Here is a 14881-nt window from a genome sequence, read left to right as displayed (position 1 = left end):
TGTCACTAGACTCACATAAGCCTTTGGAAAAATTGCGCCATCGCCTCTCCAGCATTATAGCGAAAGAGTGAGATGGTGTGAGCTTTGTGTTGTGTAGTCAGCCCGCACTTGTCCTGTGGATTGATGGCCTCTGTCCCGAGCGATATCAATCTGGGCTGAAGTGCAGCTGCACTTGGTAACAGCTCAAGGGGCACGAAGGTATCAAGTGCTATTGTGTGGTTTGAAAGATGTCGTTTATCTAAGGAAGTTTGTGGTCTGTTTGCTGTCACTCTGTCTTTGCAGCACCGACTTCCCTTACCTTCGCTATCACGTTGTCGGGCAAAGAGACCTCACACGTTAGGACAGATAGCTTTTCTGCTTCCAGGGCTGACTTCTTTTCCTTCAGCAAGAGGACTGTGGGTTGTGTTGCAATCGATATGGCTGCTTGGTTCAGCGTGAATGTAATTGCTGGTAATTTTGCTTGCAGGGAGCTCTTTCACATGCACAAGTTCCTAAGAAAGGAACAGGAAGAAAGGGAGTCAATGACATCTTTCGTTGACACTTTCTCTTAATTCCTTGAAGAACAGTGCCTTAAAAGAAAACAGTTGGGGATACGGCTTTCTATATGGGAATGCACTGACAGTTATATTTTCTATCTTTCTTGAGTGATCAGGTGTCCAAAGGCATATTCTTCACAATTTAAATGGGGTTAGAAGCCCTCCAAAGCTACACCGTGCGACTGGTGGCATGGCCAAATGATTCTTTGTGGGCGGATCGTGTTGTGGCAAGCTGTGAAATGTACGGAAATCTTTCTGAATTGCCCCCGTAAGTGGAAGGTCATTCTAACATATGTATGTATTGTGATCTTGTGCCATTTCGTGTCCGCTTCAGTGCAAAATAGTCTCACTTTTAGCAACTCGTGGTATCTCAGCAAAGCCAGATGACTTCACACCACACAGGTGGCCGCAACCCATCTTTGGGTCTGAAATGAGTGTGTGGGTGTCCCTTTAGGAGAACCAGGGTGAAGGGTCACACTGAGAAGCACGTGTATCAGCTGCTCCCTCCTGGATAAGTGCTAGTAGAAAGAGCAGGAATGCCAAAAAAAGTAAGTTCTTACAACAGGGCTAGTAAATTAAGAATGATGAATATATGAAGTGCTTGTCGCTTTGAATAACTTAGAAGCCAGAATACGTTTTGATGTCATAATCATTGAATCATTTTTATGAGAAGTCAGAGTAAATTCATATGTAATCTGTAAAGTATGTAAAGAGTTTAATTCATCCAGTAAATCGTCTGTTGGGAATACTGTACCCAGCTCCAGATCAGGTATACTTCAGAGGAGCTTTAAGGTTTCAAAATTCTTCCACAAGCGAAACTGATCTCCAGAACCTTTGGAGGTTCACCCTTCTCTGGACCTCATGCTCCATGCAAGTGAACATCATGCCAATATGTTTCCCATTTCCTGGGGATTAAACTGCTGTGTTTGATGACTCAGGACTTCCCAAGAAAGCAACTCAGTCACTAGCTCTGTCTGAAGCAGCCTCTGGTATCTCAGAGGACATGTCTTCTCTTGTGCAATGATTCATGATTTCAGAGCAGAGGATCAGCTCTCTTTTGCTTTTTTTTCCTCCCCACAGAGTTAATTAATAAAACAAATTTCTATTAGTGGGTGTTGAAAGACTTTGGCTTTCCACCTACACTCACAAATGCTCCACATTCAGGGAGAATGAAAAATGGACCTGTGAATAGAAACAGGAGGGAGGAAAAATGGATCAGATGCTGTATATGGATATAGACACGGTGGCTGTCACTTGGTATGATGGAGGAACATCCTGAATGAAGACAATATCCTGCAACCGTGATTGCTAGAAATACACTACTGCAGTAATCCAGGTTCAGAATTAACACATGTAAATTTTGAGAGAAAGATGGGGGCAGAGGGGGTGTCTGACAGAAACTGAATTATCTGTTTTGGCCTCCACCATGGCCTCTTGTTCAGCTGGGTGGCTGCATGGATGACAGTTGTGAAAATTGGATCTCTTGCCACTGTCACAGACCTCTGAGACTCCAGCTGGTTAGGAGAATCACCTGGAGGACATACCCTGTCGTGGTCACTGTGGACCTGGCTATGCCCATCAGTCTGCCTCATCTGTAGCCCCACCACAGAACAGAACTTTTCATCAGCACCAAGAATTAGCCTGAATTTACACACAGCGTGGTCGTAACGACGGTTGACTTCAGCAAGAAAACAGTTGATCCCGCAGGGGACCAGAGTTGATGGAAGGACTAGATTTGGGGTATTTCCCCTTTCTATTGCTGTATGGGATGTCAGACCGGCTCACAACTCTGCCGTGCCACTCTGTGCTGATGGCAGCTTCCAGATGAAGAGAGACCTAATTTGATGCTCTTAGTTTGTGGGTAAGAGTGCTCTGAATCCTTTCTTCGCTGACTCCCAGGACATGTGTCAAGTCAGGGATTCAAAGATTTTCCTGCTAACCTGCAGCAACTCGCTAGCAAAATCATAGACAGGCTCCAAGTGCTTTGGTATCCACTGCCCTGTCTGGCCGCTGGATGTGAGTCTCCTGACATCTGACCCCAGCTTCACATTTCCAAATTACTCTTGCAAAAATAAAGGCAGTCACAGAAATACCTCTGTCGAGACGGCACATCCCTGTTTATGTTTGAACGGCCGATACGAATCTGGAGTCCCCAGCGAACAAAGTGCATTTTCAGGGATGAGCCCCATGTTGTGTTTGAAGTGAGCACAGCGCTTTGAAACAAGGATGAAGCAGAAATAAATCAAGATGAAGGATGTGGGGCATTAACTACTTCACATGAAATCCCTGCAGGACGGACGTGGCCAGTGTTCCAAGGTTTTCCTTGGAGAGCGCTCGGAAGTTGCATACCAGCCTATTTGTGGAAAGCTAAACAGTTCCCTATTGTCCGTGATGTGAAACGCTTCCCAAATAAACTTTCCCCCTCCACTGAAGAAAAACGATACAGGCTGTCCAGAGCTCTAACACAGAGGACTACCCTGGGCTGCCGCTCAGCCTCTGCAAAGTTGTTGGTTTCTGTTGGCATTGAGCATTGCTAAAGGCTATAGTTTATATACATGCCAGCATCGTTAAGAAAAAGCTAAGTTATTGAGTGAGACTGGAGTAATCTTCAAGGGTTTAATAACACTGTGTGCCCACATCTTTGCGTCTCTGGGTTCATTATACATCTGGAATGTAAATCCCAATCCACAGTGGCTAAACAAGGTTCATGTGGTTCTCAAATGTTTTTGTGGGATTGTCTCCTGATTTCGGGAGGGGAAAGAAAATGTTGCTAGCTGGAACAAACTTATGTGATTCCGTCTAACGGCCGGTCATGGCTTGAACAGGCACGCTGCTTGGCTGGGTAAAAAACTGGCTGGACGGCCGAGCCCAAAGGTGGTGGTGAATGGAGTTATATTCAGTGGTGTTCCCCAGGGCCCAGGGTTGGGGCCAGTCCTGGTTTATATCCTTATCGACAATCTGGATGGGGGGATCGAGTGCACCCTCAGTCAGTTTGCAGACAGCACCAAGTTGGTGGAGTCACCATCCCTGGAAGAATTTAAAAAGTGTGTAGATGTGGTGCTTGGGGACATGGTTTAGTGGTGGACTTGGCAGCACCCAGTTAATTATTGGACTTGATGGTTTTAAAGGTCTTTTCCGACCTAAATGATTCCATGGTTCTATAAGGAGAGCAGTAAATCTCTGCTACTGTAGTGGGTTTAGGTTTTAACATTGTCTGCATTTGCGGCATTTTCCGTCATTTTAAGTAATTTTAAGGATCTATTCCTAACACCCACAGAGTCAAGGTAACATATTCCAGCACAAGGAAGATCCAGAAGTCCCTGCATGAACTTTGGAGAAAAAAAGCTGATTTCTGAAATCAGTAGTACTAAGGCCAGGGTAATACTAGTGGTGTTTTGGTCCAGGTTAATGGGTAGCTCTTCCTTTGCTTCTCCCATCCTGGCAGATGCAGATCTGAAGGACCTTGCGCCCTCACCTCTGACCCTAGTTTGAGCACACACATGGTTTTGCTGGGTGCCTCCTTCCATCCTCCACAGTGCCACCCAGGCTGAAGTCCTCTTCCCAGGAGCACTGGGTCATTCCATGCATTGACCTACAGTCAGTGGATGCGATAGATGCATTTTGTCAAAGCAAACTGCATTTGTGACAAGAGAGTCATCTTTCTGCCCCTAGAGGCACGTGATTTCTTGCTAATGTTAAATGAGAACCTTTGCATGTGCAGCATACTTATGTATAGATTACATTTTAGGTCACAAATGAAACTGGGAAGTGAAATGAAACTGGAAAGGTGAAGTCCTTACAGGAGAACTATCAAGGAATGATATTCATTGTGGATTAAGAAGCAGTGGCAGAAACTGAATGAATGTTACATGCATAAAAGTTGAACCCTTTCTCCTCCAGACCCTTTGAAAATGAAGCGTGTGTTCCAGTACAGGCCGTGCTGCAGAGACAGCCCGCTCCCATGAGGCTGGTAGGAGGGTGCGCTCCCCATGGATAAAGACAGTTCACTTTAATAATGTATACTAACCCCCTGAATTTTAAATTACCAAATTATTCTGAGAATAGAAGAGTGATTTTGAGATTAAAAGCCGCCTTCTAGCAAAGGAGTGATGGCTTTTCTGTAGTTTGAGCTGGATTATAGCACCCCAGGAGAAGTCCTAATCTGGTCACTCTCACAAGTGTTCCAGCTTTGCATAGTGATAAGAAGTTACCGTGACTGCTTGAACATGTGCCAGATGCCAGGCATAGTTTTGATGAGTCTCTGACGTCTGTTAGACTTGTGATGTTCCATGCTTTTCAGTAGCTAGGCAGTGCTGCAAATACTAGGCTGTGATACCCTCTCAAACAACTGGCACTTAGATAAAGCATTTCTAGGCAAACAAACAAGCACGGACTAAGAAAACACACATGCACACACAATGGAGGGAGGCGACTTCTTAACTGAGTGACTGTGCTCTGGGGAGCAGCAGAACAAGTGGTTTTCGTTTTCCTGGTGTTTCACTTACTGCTGTTTGGGGTTCTCTTCATGGGAGGAGAGCTGGGCTTAATCGCTGGGTTTATGTCGTGTGTGTGTACATAGTCAGCTGATGCAGAAGTTGGGTCTGCTCAAGCCCAAGTCAAGACAAGTCTAGACTCGTGTGTCACTGGTGTTCACACAGCACCCCCAGTGAAAGTTTCACCCACTGCCAATCCTCAGTCTAATTTAGTATTTTTCCTTGACAAATCTGCAGAGATTACACAAAGGGCACCTGAGGATCTCGATATCTCTCTGGTCAAGGAAGCCAGTTGGCCTAAGTCTTCTGCTGGGCCAGCAGAAAGGCCCTGCTAGCCATGCATGGATATTCCCTCCCCTTCCTCCATTGGAAGAGGACTGGCACCAGAGCTGCTGGAGAACCATCGCTTGTCTCCCCCTTGTCTCAGCAGAGGCTGTTAGTAGGGTACCTGTGTAGACCTCTGTGACTCCTGGTGGCCAGTGCTACCCAGTTAGGCGCAGAAGGAAGGAAGCTCTGCCTTTATGCAGACCCTCCTGCGTTTTCGGCTGTGTGGGTCACTCAGCCCATGGGAGCTGGTGAGCAGGTGAGCCCCCAGAGGTCCCTTGCAAGGAGGTCTGCAGCAGAGTTTGGGGGGTCAAGCTGCAAAGGCTCTCGCTTTTGTACGGTTCAGTTCTGTGTGGTTGTATCGTCATGATGCTCTGGCTGCATCTGTCTGTCGTAGTCTCATATCCTTTACTTGTCAGCTTGCTGAGATGGGACTCTTTAACATGTACGTAGCTTATTTCTGGGATTCCTAAATGTATCAATAAAAGTAATAATAACAGACATTGCAATGAGGCAGAGATACTTTCTGGGGTCAGTGGAAGTTCTCCTGTTTTAAGGGGAGAAGACCTGGGCCCTGTTGTTTGTAACTAGTCAGTGAGATTTGCCTGAATTCATTAACAAATCAATCTTTCTTGAAATGCCACCTAGATATTCAAGCTGTAGTTCAAGGTCAAATCTCCTAGGTTTCAATTAACAATTGAAAAAGAGAACATAAACCCTCATTTTCTTTCTTAAGGTTTCGGTAGCAATGTACATGCTTCATTAATGAAGCTTTTTAATGAAAGATGGATTTCTCAAACAGAAATAAGTATTTGATACAAGCAGTTTCATCATCATGAGTTACTACAGAGAGGGAGCCCAGGTGAAACCAGGTTAATATGTAGAGAGACCTTATGTAAAGTCCATTAACATTAGAGTTGGTAGAACAGCATGAGGCATTAAAGCAAGTGGTGTTTGGAGGAAGAACTTTCCTGCCTTCATTATGGTTCAAGGGCTGTGTCCGTTACCACACCGTAAAAATGCCCACAGACAGGCTGAAGAGTTTGTTGGCTGAACAGGGTTTCTGACAAATGTTTTGTTCTTTTCTTGGAAGCTATCAGGCCCTGTGATAAAAGCAACGCTGATGGGCTGTAACAGTATTTTGGAGAAGGCAGACTGGCTCTTTGCTCCTTTTTTTAGCTCAGCAGCCCTTCAATGGCTAAGCAGGTCAGATGTTTTACAGTGTCAGCTACAGAGAGGGAAAGTGGATTCAGTGTAACAGAGCTGTGGGATCTCTTGCAGGCACGGTCTTATGGCTCTTGGGTTCCACACTTCTGCCTGCTGCTCGGTTTAAGTGGTCCGTGTCTCTCTTCTAGTGATAGCAGCTACTTATGTGCCTACGTTATCTGTCGTCTTGCGATTGCAAGAGCCTGAACTGGACAGGGTACTTAAGGAAGACAAGTTGCCATGCTTGTACAGATGTGTGATCCACCCAGTATCTCATCTCTGCCAGGGCCCAGCTTCAAGAGCATCAGAAGGAGGTGCAGGGAGCAGTGCCAGGCGTACGCTGAATAATCTGCCCTTGGTTTAAGTCTGAAGTCAGTAAAAATGTTTAAATCCCTCAAGCTAGGCACTTGGTATCTTGCTCAGTTGATGTCTCTGTAGAGAGTTTATTTTTAAGATGTGATGGGAAATATGGACTTCTGCAGATATTTCTTCCCTCCAGAGGACCAAGCAGAGAGGAGAAACCAATTCCCAAATGAGACAATCTAGGAGCAGAATTCAGTCTGGATTGCAGGCAAGAAACACGCAGACAACAGTTGTGTATTAGCTGTAATTCTGCTGAGGAATCAAAACGAAGCAGCCGGTTTGGTGGGGTTTTGTTTGTTTGTTTGTTTGTTTTTTGTCAGTCAGGTTTTTAATCTTGATGCCTGTCTGGATGACAGCTACTGGGATAGAACAAATGCATCCTCTTTCTTCTTTTCTGTGCTTAAACTGAGGTCAGGAATGGTTTGGGAATAAACAGCACATGAGATGAGAATAGTTTTGCAACTGAGTTAGCAAACCTGTCTTATGCATGGCTGCACAGCTTGGTGTCCCAAAAGTCAGCAATGACTAGAGAGGAGCAGACAGCCACAGGCATCAGGAGCTCCACAGACTTCAAACGGAATTAGGAGAGACACAAGTCTGGATGAGTTTTTCTAGTTTAATTATGGCAGCTGGAGAAGGAAGGATTTATTCAGCCCTTGGCTTGTTTTCCAGTCACTGAGATCATAACTGCTGACATGAGATGGTGGCATTTGGTCACCGTTGTCCAGTTTCTCAGACAATGCCCAAACCGCCATAAATATGTGGGGAGTCAGAACTGGCCCCAAACCAAACCAATAAGCCCAAAGCAAAACGTTGTGTCACAGTTAGACCTGAAGAAACTTGCTATTGCAGGTTGGGCTGAACTGGGTAAGAATTTTATGCTTTGCAGAACCTGTTGAATGATGGAAGTTAATTCCCAGCACCGGAAAAATCTGTGTATAATTATTGTGATATCATGCAAAGAAACACAGAAGGACCAGAGAGTTTATAAAGAGAGATTACATTGCCCAGTATTAAGTCCGCCATTGTTTTTTATTAAAGCAGTATATGTGTTTATTAAGAAGTTATTAAAAGGAAAGAGCAACGTATTTACTCTTGTTACTAAATGGTTTTCAAGCAATAACAGAAAAAAATATGAGGAATAAAGCTTGAAAGTACTCCAGTTCAATAAAAATGCAACCCTAAAATCTCCTTTTGTGGTGTAATACCATCACTTTAGATTCATCGGAAAGCCTGTGTATTCTTGGCAAATTTGGACAGAAGTCAGGATTTTCAATCCAGAGGTAACACTGATACTCCAACACCTGTTTCTGTCCAAAATCAGGGAGAAAAAGCAGAAATACTGAAAATTCAGTGCAAAGTCAGCACTCAACAATTTATTAGAAGACATTTAAAATTTTCAGTTAAGATTATGTGTCAAGTCTTTCAGTGGTACATGTGCTTATAGGAGTTGTAATTTGAATGTGAAGCCTTTTCTCTCCTCTGTGAAGACTTTCAGAACAAACCAGATGTCCCAGTACAGCTGTATAGCTACTCCCATGCTGAACCAGCATGCTTGAGCAGAAAAGAGCCCATCTCGATCTATGGGATAGTTATTCAATCCAAGGAGCTTTAAGTGCAACTTCCATAAGACAGTGAGGCACCAAAGGCAGCTGTGTTATGAATATCTTGCTTAAACCAAACTACCCAGGCAGAAATAGCTTAGCACTAAATGGGTATGGTCATAGCGAGACAGTGAAGATTTAGGGAATAGAGTCTGAGGTGAGGTTTTGTGTGCCACCAGCGGAGAAGGTTCTTACTTGCTACTAACGTGGGCGATGGAAGCAAGACTGGAGGGTGAACCCGTCCTTCCTCTGGGCACAGCCCATCTTCTGAGGCTGGAGCATGCAGCTTACAGTTTACACTGAAGATGCATGAACAAAGGATTATTCAGTTCAAGAACTGAACCAAAAAGTTGAGAAGGGGAAATAAGTTCAGACTAATTTGAAGTGGAACATTTTGAGGACAATTTTCAAGGCAGGGGTCAGGTTTTGTTGTTTTTTTGTCATTTTTTATTTATTAGTTGGGTTTTCCTTTCTAATTAAGATCAATTCTTAAACAAAAAAGGCCACTTTGTAACATTTAAGTCTTTGAAAACAAAAGACTGAAAAAAATAATTTAAAGCTTTGTTCAGAAAGTGCTGAAACGAACCAGTTTGAGTTTTATGAAATAAAAGAATTCATATGAAAATGTGGAAAATGGCACGTAACAAATGTTTCAGCTGTCCTTTCTTTTTTCCAGCAAATTCAACCACTCAAGTTGCAGAAAGCTTGCATTTCTTCTATGCCCTCAATCAGCTTCACTTTTAATGCGGTGGAATAGATAACAAAAGTTTTACTCACGTCTCTTTATTTTATAGTTTCTCAAGCTGGGAAGGAAAATATCACCATCTATGGGAACATCTTGACCTCACAAGCTTTTAACTTCATTTATGCACAGAGTTGGGGGTTTGCATATATATATATATATACATGTATACCGAGGACTAAATTCCCTTAAAAATGAGGCCACAGTTCTTGAACAACAGTGATTCTGCCCAGAGAAATAGCCTGACATGGATTCCGAGTCCAGAGATACCATCCAAGTTTGGAGTGGACTGTAATCTAATTTAAACTACTTAACCTAATTTAACTGCTTGTGAGATGTAGTTTACTCTGGTGCAAAAATGAAAAAACAACTTCGTTTCCAAATTTTCTTAAGAAATGGAAATGCTTTAACGTTAGCGTTCAGGCCTAAGGCAACTGCATCCTAAATAAAATATCTTGTTATAATGAAGCCGATCGGATGAGTGAATAATCAGGGATTTCACAGGTGTTGTCTTTTGCTGTCTCTTGAGCCCAAATTCATCTCACTAATTTACAGCAGTTACCTGAAGCAGCTCAGGTAAGTTAGGTATGGGGAGAATCTGATTCTCTAGTCTTTCTTTGGAGTTACTCTCTTTTGCAGTAAAAAAAAATAAATCTTTTTTTATATATATATGTGTGTGTATATATATATATGCTTTCATCTTGAAGGAGATGAACTCCATGGTGGCATGCACTGGTGTCACCTCGTTATGTGAGAGACCATGGTCTAAATCCATACTCCATAGCACTAGTAAGAGGCCCTATAAGCTGTGCTGGTGTGGGTTAGGATTTATGCCTGGGTTTCTGTTCTCCTTTTGTTTGCTGCTCTCCCAGGAGCTTTGAAAATCCAAGTTTCATCCTAGCATGGAAGAGAAAAAAAAAAAAAAAGTAATTTTTTTTTGTGGGACAGGACATTCTGGTGCCCATCTTGTGGGTGTGCATGACTGCTCTCTCCAAGAGATGCATAAGGGAAAAAAAGCAAGAAGCAGATGTTTCTGTGGCCTGTGGCAAGGGGAGCAAGGATGCGTGCAAGGGACTGACGAATTCCTGCCTAGACAGAGACTCCCAAACTGGAATTTATGAGAATCAGTCTATAATAAAATTCTCTTAACGTGGTGTCTGGCTGTCATCCGGGTGCATCCCAAGAACGGTGGCATAAGGATAAAGCTGCCACATCGCACATTCTTTGCTATCACCACAGCTTCTCTCTTGATGAAACAAAATCTTGCCTTGTCTGACAGCTCTGAAAATTGAAGCAAGGAAACCTCAGTGATGCTGCTGTACTTGGAAGCACGTGCAAAGCATGGCAGTCTTCTGAGCAAAACTTTTCCATCGCTTGCGCTACAAAGACAAGATGCAAATAACAAATTGGCAAACTTGCATTTTAGAAGATTCTGCACATATCTGAGGGAACAGAAATGTTACCGCAAGATTGCTGAAAAAAATAGAATGATGATTTATTCACGTGGAAGATATGTATGGTCAGCAAAGGCATGTCCTCTCTCGTGATCTAAAGCAAGGGCAAATTCCTGGCCCTGCTGATGCCCAGGGGAGGCTTGATGGGGCTCACCCCAAACGTTATTAGCATTACTCGGGCAGGGGCGGGGACATTAGCGGCGTCTGCCCTGCCTGATTGTTCATCACCCCTCAGACAGTTGTCCTTGAGTCGGTGGTTGTGAAAGTCCCTGTTGGTGGGGGCAAGGTGCAGCACAAGCTGTCGTGTTGACACCACGCAGCCTCCACTGATGGGGGAAGGTGGGCTATTCACAAGGGCCGTTCAGAGCAGGAACGGAATGTGGATGCTCTGATTCACCCTACAGAGGAGGTTTTCAAGCCCATGGATGGTCACGGACCTCCGAGCTGCAGAAAGTGGATACGTGATGTGAGGGGTAGGAAGGTGCTTGCCTGGCCAGGGAGGAAAACATGGCTAGGCTGCCAGGTAGCTTGGGGCTAAATGAAAGCAGGACCTGGGTGATTTTAAGCCTGGGTATTATGAAAAGATGTTATTGCAGGACTTCATGATGTTAATGTCATTTTTCTGACCAGATGCACTCAATACCCCTAGCAAATCCCAGTGATGAGTCTATTTTCTATTGTCAGTGCCAGCGCAGAGCGACACTAGAGACCACAAGGCAAAGAAATGCTGAGACAGCCTAACAGAGCATACAGCTCAGCCTGAACTACTGGCATGTTTCGTTTTGTTCTTTTAATTCTTGAAAAGAATTACAAAAGGATGGCAAATTTCACCAGAAGTGAAACAAAACCACAGGGCTTTTTGGGGATTAAGCGCTTTCAAGAAATTGCAAGAATAAATGTTTTCCTGCTTTCACTCTGTTTTTCTGTACCTTAGGACCAAGCCACGCAGGGTGTTTGCTGAGATTCCCAAGTTTTCTTATTCAGACTCTGTTACTTTAGAGAACTTGTTTTGCAGAACTGTGCATCCCAGGGAAGGAAATTAAGGTCAGAGATGAGAAAAACCCACCTAAGGGCCTGAAATACTTGGAGTTTCTCAAAGACCACCCTGTGTGGGAATGATTGATTTAGAAATGGGTGGAACCTCTAAGCCTGGAGCTGTATCAAGTTATTCATGAAAATTCTCTGAGATCTTTGTGTGGACCAAGATATTTGGGTGGTACTTTCTCACTCTTTCTTCAGAAAAGGCACTGTGGCCTCACAAACTGAAAACTGGCCCTGCTTTTTCTCTGGCTTTAAAAATAGCTATGTATCTTGAAAAGCTGCCTCAGCAGTAGTGGAGTAGAAAAAAAAAAAGTGTATTACGTCCCCACGGTTTCATACACTGCAGCTGTGCTAACAGAGCACATGAGGCTGAGACCAAAGGAAAGGCATGAAATAGTCCATGAAATGATCAGCTGAATCTAACAGTAAAGCTTCACGCAATGGGGAGATCTGTTGTCCATAGGATGGACAGTATTGCAGATGGGAGGGGTTTGTCTTTTTGCTTTTAGGTGGAAAAAAATCCTGAATATTATTAATAGTAGTCAAGATCTTTGTGTTAATAAAATTGTGATGTAAATCAGTGGGGAAGTTATTTACTGATAGGAAGTCTACCTTACTTTGAATTCAGATTGTTAAATATTCTTTCAATGTGTTTGGATTAAATACCCGTATTCTGTGGGATTCAAAGTTTTGGGTTTACTTATGGTTGAATGCCTGTAGGTTGATGAACAGATTTGAAAACAACCAGGTCTCTAGATCTATTAAATCAGTTTTAAAAAATCTTCATTTTTTTGAAAGAAGCAAGTGTACATCAACATACAGCCTTCAACAGTCCCTCCCTAGGTCTTGGGGTAATTATTGCTAGTACAGGAATAATGGAACAAGTATCAACCAAATGTAATATACAGTTGCCACAGTGGAGCTATTCCCCCTGCGTCAACTCTAAAGTACCAGTGGTTAGTTTATAACCCTCTTTAGGTTACAACATTTTAACGTTTCTTCAGTGTTTATTTATTCTCTTCCCAAAGAATGTTCTGAAATACCGAGTTTACAACCTGTGGCTCATGTGATGGTAGTGGAAACAATTAAGCTAGAAGCTTTCAAAGCCACCACTGGGATTTTGATGCCCAAACTCATTAATTTTAATAAGAAGTGAGCTGCCAGTCGTCTTAAGTGGTTTTTAAAATCTCAACCCGTAAAAACACCTCTCCACTGGTTCCAGTTTACTAGGAGCTCAGAGCAAGGTAAACACATGTAACGGAATAGTAGGTGCTAAAAGGTGGAAAGTATGTGTTCAGATGTCTCTAAGACCATTCAAGGAGCCCAGTGGCAGCCCCAGCCTTGAGCTGGCAGATGTGGTCTGGCGCGAGGACTGCTCCCACCTTCAGCATCTCGGGGAATGACTGTCTGATCAGTGAACAGGAGGCACAGTTTCAGCAGCAAGAAGAAGAATGTCAAGGGAAACAGAAATCTTAGCAACAGCTCGGTTCCAGCTGTGATGATCACATTGTCTATTTTGGGTTCTCATGTCTGCTCCATGCTCTTGCCGCCTTAACGTTTCTGCCCACCACAGCCTTGTGGCCAGGGTAGCGCTCTTCTCCCCAGTGTGAAAACGGGTGGCTGGGTTGCACAAAGACCTGAGTGAATTCACACCACAGTGAGGAGCAGAGGTATCCAGAGTAGCATCAGAACAAGCTGGTTCGGGGCAGAATCAACCAGCTTGTATTCCTGTTGCTTTGCCTAAGTGCAGCAGGCAGTGAGTCCAGGGGGTTCTTGCCACCCATTGCCACCTGCCGCTGTTGCAGTTACCCACAGGGTGTTCGTAGGCACTTGGTCCAGGTCCTTCTCACCTGCCTAACCCATGCTATCCAAGTTCACACTGTGTGACCTTGCAAGCTGCTAAATGGCTGCATTTGCATGTTGAGAATTCCCTGATCCATTATCACGGCTGGATAAAAATTAAGAAATGTCTGCTGTGCCCTGAGGGTCACGCCTGCTGCAAACCTAGGAGAGCCTTTCCTTTTACATGAGTCTGGAGATGGCTTTCCTTCAGCTATGTCACAACCAAAGAAGTCTTGAAAGCTTTGGAGAGCACCAAGATCTTGCAAAGAAAGTTGCTGCACTGATGAAAATTCATCCTCAGCATGAATCATGGAAGAAAGTCTTAACGGGGAAAAAAAGCCAGAACCAGCAGATCTCTCTGTGACGTGCAACAGAGCATGGAGTGAGTTTGAGAAGGACTCACTGAGAGTCTGAATGCTTGGAAAAAGAGGAAAAATAGGGGATTTTCTTGTGTCTTTTATTAACGAAAGCAACCTTGGAAAAATTTCGTATTAGTTTAGACAAGTGTCTTTCTTTTCTGTATCTGTCATACGATCTCTGAAGAACTTCATTAATGTTGGCTGAGAGTGACAAAGTTACTGTCGTTTTTGCCAGTGAGTCTTATAGTAGCAACGATTAATTATCAGAAGCTCTTGGAAGGACATTGGGTGAAACATGATGCAGTGGAAATAGAGATGACCATCTTGACTGCTATTGTAATGGACTTCAAAAAAAAATCAAAAAGAAAAAAAACTGCCATTAGTAGTAGATGTGACTTTTTTGGAAGAGAACAAAATGTTCCATAAATGAAACATGTGGTTTCACTTGCAGCACATTTTGTACGTTGTCACCAATGAAGTTTAGGATTTTTTATTACTTTTTCATTAAAATGTCTTACTGGTTTCACTCAGGAGGCAAAACTTTTCATGTGGCTTTAATTGTTTCTGTCATAAAAGTCATAGCATCCATGTAATAGAAATAGTTTTGCAGACCACAGCTTCATATTGCCTATTAATCCTCTTCCATTTTCTGTACCTACAACTCATTGGGCCATCCCAAAGACAGAAAAAGTTCCTCTCTTGCAATTAAGACCAACCAGGAACTTCTACTGAAGTTGAGGGGGGGGTGGGAAATCACTTTGTGTCAGTACTGGTTTATTAGATTTTTGTTTCGGCTATCTTAGCTCACAAATGTAAGTTCACGTGGCTGCGTATTGAAGGAGAGAGTTTGTACTGACTTTTTTCTAAATTAGTGAAACTCCAGAAGATTAAAACAATAAAAGGCATTTTTCTGTGTA

The 14881-nt window shown here is 43.4% G+C and overlaps 1 protein-coding gene across 1 annotated transcript in view; it reads left to right on the top strand.

Moving 5' to 3' along the window:
• Positions 1-14881, top strand: part of TRABD2B (TraB domain containing 2B) — a 295983-nt gene that overhangs the window by 255022 nt on the left and 26080 nt on the right.

This window comes from Falco peregrinus, chromosome 10, assembly GCF_023634155.1.
Source record: "Falco peregrinus isolate bFalPer1 chromosome 10, bFalPer1.pri, whole genome shotgun sequence".
Classification (NCBI taxonomy): Eukaryota; Metazoa; Chordata; class Aves; order Falconiformes; family Falconidae; genus Falco; species Falco peregrinus.
This window is presented reverse-complemented; position numbering and strand designations above follow the sequence as displayed.